This window comes from Lygodium microphyllum, chromosome 10 (genome assembly GCF_053477565.2).
Source record: "Lygodium microphyllum isolate KBCC chromosome 10, Lygodium_microphyllum_v1.1.10, whole genome shotgun sequence".
In the NCBI taxonomy this organism is placed as follows: domain Eukaryota; kingdom Viridiplantae; phylum Streptophyta; class Polypodiopsida; order Schizaeales; family Lygodiaceae; genus Lygodium; species Lygodium microphyllum.
Genome location: NC_141144.1, coordinates 89,209,101 through 89,215,142, shown reverse-complemented (window position 1 = coordinate 89,215,142; position 6,042 = coordinate 89,209,101). Strand labels below are relative to the sequence as shown.

Sequence of the window (6,042 nt, the reverse complement as noted above, 5' to 3'; positions counted from 1 at the left end):
AAAATACTCTAAAAAAGAATTAGAAAATATAGAAGAATACTAACAAAGATGAAGCTTGTCAGTTTCTTTCAGCATTATGATAAAATATAACTCTAATAGACAAAAACGTGTACAAAACAATACATTCCTCTATGCTGCTCAGATTGCCAATTTGATGCTTCCAATGGCTCTAAAAGGGAGTTAAATACCAGGACACTTGGCCAGAATCCTACCAGATCACTCCTTCTTCATCTTCCACTTTCGGAGTGCTATTCACTGTTTGAAAACAGTGATCGCACGATTTTACTAATCTCTTTTTTTACATAAAATCCTCTCAAATTGGCTGAAAGCTACATGCTTTCTTTTACATATCCTCCTAATCTAGAAGTTATCTATAGTTTTATGGATTTTTACAAGAGATAATATCTAGAATATAAAAAATTAAATAAAAACTTGTCCAAAAAAATCTAATATTTTGAGCCATGGATACTAATACTAATGTCTAAAGTGGCATTGACTCTCTAAATCTAAAAGGAAGCCACACTCTAGATTTTTTTACACGGTGTGGGTATAGCGGCACGATATTCACCCCCTCCTAACCTACACATCCTCTGGCATGTGCCAAAGTCTTACGGATTTGCAGTGTCAAAAGAAGTATCATCTGCCATGTCAATGTCTTCATCTTCTGCCTCTTCTTCTTCCTCTATGTCTTCATGATCTTGAATTATATTCAAGTCTTCTAGCTCATATGTTGAACTTTCTCTTCGTTGGAAGAGCTTGATTCTTTTTTCAGCTATGGGTAACTTCATGCTTGTTCCATCCAATTCAGCCAATGAATATGTGACATTGTCATGAACAACCTTTATCACATATGGGCCAAACCAACGCTTTACCATCTTCCTAGAAGCACTGTATTGATTGTCTAGGCTGCTGTCATAGACAAGCACCGAGTCATTTTCTTGAATTACTCTTGGTCAAAGTCGATGTCGCTTATCAAATCTTCTTTTGTTCTTTAGTCTTGTTGTCTTTAGTCTTGTTGTCTTCAGGTCTTCTTTCTAGCTGCCATATGTGCAAAGTCAGCAACTCTTCTCTCTTGATGCCTTCCTCCCAAGGTAGAAGACTCCATGTGAGAATAGATTCTTCAATTGGCATAATTGGTTGTTGTCCATGCATAAGTTCAGTTGGCACACTGAACTGTGAGTAGTCCGGTCAGCCCATAATGCAAAAGGTAGCATTTTAGGCCATTCTTTGATCTTTCCTCTACAAGATTTTGCTAGAGCTTTGAGAATAGGTTGATGACCTCTCTCACTCTTTCCATTGCCTTCAGTGTTGTAGGATGAAATTAAAGCCAACTTAATACCCAATTGAGCAAAGAAGTTGTATGCCTCATCAGCATCCAACTCTCCTCTATCTGTAGTAACTTTAACCACACAACTGTCAAGAATCGCGTGGTGGGGGGACTTGCTTGAGCTACTACGCCAAACACACTATATATACAAGAGGAAGGTCACTCAAGAACACAAGAAGAGAGATGGAGGCCAAAATGTTTTCTTGCTGGTTTCTTCTTCTTCTTCCACACACTATACAATGTACACAAAGTATAGATAAGATACAACATAAATGAAAGTGGCCTACTAAGTCAAACAATGCATAACCGGCTACACTAATCGACATGCACTATGTCTTTGCCAGCTGTAGGTAGGTGTAACAAACTAAATATAATAAGTGATAAGTCAGTGGGGCCATGTGAGTATCATAATGACTACCAATGTGCTAAGTATAGACGTTGTCGAAGGGTTTTCGAAAGCAAAGTCACGACCACAGAGGACTTTGAATAATTTCAGGATAGAAGACCAATCAAGTGAATGTTGTGTGTATGGTTCAGTCTTTAGAATAGAAGGGTGAAATCTTGCAAATCCAAGTATTTGTCCAGCTCATCTTATGAGATAATTGACAATTGCAATTGAGGCTCCTATAACAGAAACACCAAGAAACAAGCCCGTTTTGTACCTATGATGGATGTCATGAATATGATAGAACCTCCATTATTGCTCTATTATCAATTGTACAAGCTATAAAGGATGCAGTTGAGAAGCTGAACATGGATGAATACAGGAACTGGATACATAGCTCAGAAGCTCCTAGTTCACTCAAGAACCCATGGCAATAACATCACAGAAATGCAGCAAAGATCACTGCCAAAATCAGTAGCACTTCTGGCTTTGTTGAACTTAGCAATCTCTAGTTCACTGGCACTTTCACTGCAGCTATCACTATCACTGCCACTATTGCTATCAATGCTATAGCTGCCATTGTCACCATCACTGTAATCACTCCACTTTCAAGGTAAGCAATGATAAAGCATAGATATTGCACAAATTCTGAAGTTATCTCTTTACACCACTCCCTGGGAATTCTTTATTCAAGGCTTCAATGAATTTTGTGACAACATTAAGTTCACAATGTCCCGTGCAGCTTCAACCAACTCTTGGAACATCTCAGCAAATCTCGTTTCCTGGTTGGCTGCTCTACCAATTTGAGTTCCATAAAAAACAACAAGTCTTGCAGTCCTGGCTGCAACACAGTCTTCAGTGTCTCTGTTTATAACAGAGCATCCTCTTGATCCTGCAACACAGTCTTCAGTGTCTCCTTATGCTTTCCATATCCCTTGAAGCAGGAAATATCTTTGTGCATCAATAAACTTACATCGCCCTTCATCAAGACGACTTCCTTCATAGGAAATCTATTTCTTCTGTGTTACAGAGCAACAACTGTTGTGATTATTATTACTCAGATCTTCCCAGAAAGCTGATGATGGTACAATTGCTCTGTAATGTGCGCATCTAGAAACATCAGAGCGTTCACTCCAGAAGGATCTCTTCATATACAGCATTGCACTGTTCCAGGACATTCAACGCTGAGCTAAAAGGTTTTTTAAGGCCATCTCTTTCCCAACCTTTCTCCTCGTATCTGATCCATCACATATTTTTTTTCAACATCTCCATCCCTTCAGCACAAAAAGCCACGTTCCCCCTTTTTAGCCACTCTTCCTTTTCATAGCATACCACACACAGCTTTTACATACCGAAAAGCGGCCTCCACCTTTAGTAAATGTCATCCGAATCTCCCAATTGAGCAACTCCAACAGACCTCAGACTTCCTCAATCATATCAGCCGTATCTCTGATTATCGCCCACCCCTCTGGCCTCAACAGACGGTCCATCTCCACAACAATAGCGGTGATGTTGCACCTCTTTTTCAGCCTGTTGAACAAGTGATCAGCATGAAGGAGATCGTAAGTTCTAGGATAGGAGCTGAAAGACTCGCACCAATCATGTTACATTCCAAATAGACCACGGTCGAAAATTATCGGCACTGTATCTGCTGCTGAATCGAACTCTACAACATTCATCACCCAGAGAGGTCGCGGTTTTAGTGCCATTGCAAATCCCCCATATACAACCCTCATGTCCATCACATTCCTGATTTTCTTCCAATCAATTCCCAATCTTGTAATGTAAGACTTCTGGATAACACGCTGCCAATGCTCGTAATCAGACTGAAAATGAGCTGGTGCTGCTTTGCCATATACTCCCTTCTGACCTTCCAACCATGTTGGAGCTATCTTGAGCCGCTCGGCCACTCCAGGGTCATTCAAGACCGTGCACATCCTCGTCAGAGGGTAGTTTGTGGATGCAGGCAGTCATTGGTACATACCATGCAGCATCGGCTTTATCATCTAGATTGCAGATAGGAGGGAAATTCTTTTCCCAGTTCTCATAGCAGGAGTTCGTCGTTGGCTTCTGAAAGACAGCAATACCAATGCCCATGGATGAATCTATCGCCTTCGCTACAAGCTCCCAGCATATTGCAGCTGTTAAGGTCACCATTTCTTTCCATATAGCGATGTCTTCCTCGAGTTTCTAGTAAACTGGTGTCGCGGACCAAACGAAATATCCTCCTGTCCTCAAGACCCAGTTGAGCTCCAAAAGTAGCTTACCACCTTCAATATGCCAAGGTACTCTGTACCACGTGCAATGGACGACATCATACACATTACTAGGAAACACAAGCCTTTGAGTCCCCATCATTGTAGAAATGGCAAGGATTCCATGCTCAAGGGCAAGCTGCACTTGAGCCTCATGTTCATCCTTCGGAGCAAAGGACATGGTCAGCACATCCTTCTCAAACATGAGTCCTCCAAAACTTGCAACACCGCATCCCAACAACAAGTAATGGATCCAAAGTTGGCATTTGTAAGAAAAGGAGGCTTGAGGTTTCCAAATTAGAAACTTTACTGAAAATTCACGGGTCTTCTTGAACTCCCTTGTCGATACCATTTGTATCTTCAGCATAAGCAAACAACTTGAGAAGCTCGGGAAAACCATACTCATTGCATATCTAGAACCCATTCTCCTTCTAAATTGTTTGTAACAAATACCAGATTCAATCCCAAACAGCGCTTGTCTCTTCTGTGAAATTGAACATGAACCAACTGAAGGCAAAATGTTCAAGCAAAGCAAAGCACAACGTCAAACTATGTACAAAGTAACAAATGTCACACACACAACTTTTTGGTGGATTTCACACCTCAGATGCGCAACAGTACGACATCCACCCCCTCTAATCATGCGCATCCTCCGGATGGGCCAACTACCCATGATCGTTATCATCAAGATCCACAAACAGATCAATCTCTTCATTATGCATTTCTGGTATATCAACAAGATTACCTATCATATCATCTGTCTCTTCCATTGGAGTTTCTTCTCGTTGTTCTTCTCTTGCAAATTCTTCCAATGCATAATCTTCATCATCTCTTTGCTTGAAAATCTTGATTCTTTTTCCAGCAATAGGCACTCTAAGCACTGTCCCATCCAATTCTGTCAATTCATATGTTGCATTATCAAAAACATGTTTGACTATGTACGGCCCAAACCATCTTTTCACCATCTTTCGAAGTGCAGTATGCTGATTTTCAAGGCTGCTATCAAAGACCAATACCCAATCTCCCTCTTCTATTTCTCTAGGCCGCAAGCGATGCCTGCTGTCAGACCTGTCCTTATTTCTTAGTCTAGCAACCTTCAACCTGTCAATAGCTAGCTGAATATCCTCTGGTCTCCTCTCCAACTGACGAATCCGAAGAGCTAAGAGCTTCTCTCTCATCAAATCCTCCTGCCAAGGTAAAACTGACCAAGTCAAAGCACAAGTCTCAGTCGGCATAATAGGTTTCTGACCATATATCCTGTGGTAACACTATGAGTCGTACGATCAGCCCACAAAGCAAATGGTAGAAGTCTCGGCCATTCTCCAATCCGTCCTCTGCATGCTTTGGCTAATGCTTTCACTATCAGCAGATGCCCTCTTTCACTCTTCCCATTTCCCTCTAGATTATATGCTGTAGTTAGAGCCAACTTGATTCCTAGCTGAGAGAAAAACTCCCTAGCTTCATCTGCATCCAATTCACCATGATCCGCAGTGATCTTACCCGCACAACCATACCTGCAGAAAATTTCCTCCAATAAGAACTTACACACTGCACTAGTGGTCTTCGTTCTCAAAGATCTGCCCTCAACATGATTGGTAAGATCCTCTCTAGCCAAAACAATATATCTCATTTGCCATAGACCCATAGGTATAGTAACCAAGTCAACTACCCACTTATAATGAATGCATAGCAGATAGGTCGGATGAAGCTCATCTCAATGACGCACCACGGAATACATTTGACAGTCTCTGCAAGTCTCTACAAAGCAAGAAACATCTCTGTACATGCCTTTCCACCAATATTTTTCCTTGATTTTCTCATAAGTAGCCCACACTCCTCCATGACCAGCCCAAGGACTCTCATGAAACTCTCTCATCACCTGTAACTGGGTCTCTTTATTGCAGACAACCCGCAAGGATAATCCGCCTCTTTTCTTCGGGTGCTTCCAAAGAAATCCGTCCTTGAGAAAATAACCATAGGCTTTCCTTCTGATCTTCTTGAACTCTTCATCTGTCCATTCATCTCTTTTGCTTAGTGTACTAAGGTACCTGCCAATCTGCAACCAATCTCCAACA

The 6,042-nt window shown here is 41.3% G+C and overlaps 1 pseudogene; it reads right to left on the bottom strand.

The window, feature by feature from the left end:
* Positions 1-3,130: 3,130 nt before the first annotated feature.
* Positions 3,131-4,319, bottom strand: LOC148030259 (putative methyltransferase PMT26 pseudogene; annotated as a pseudogene).
* Positions 4,320-6,042: the final 1,723 nt, after the last annotated feature.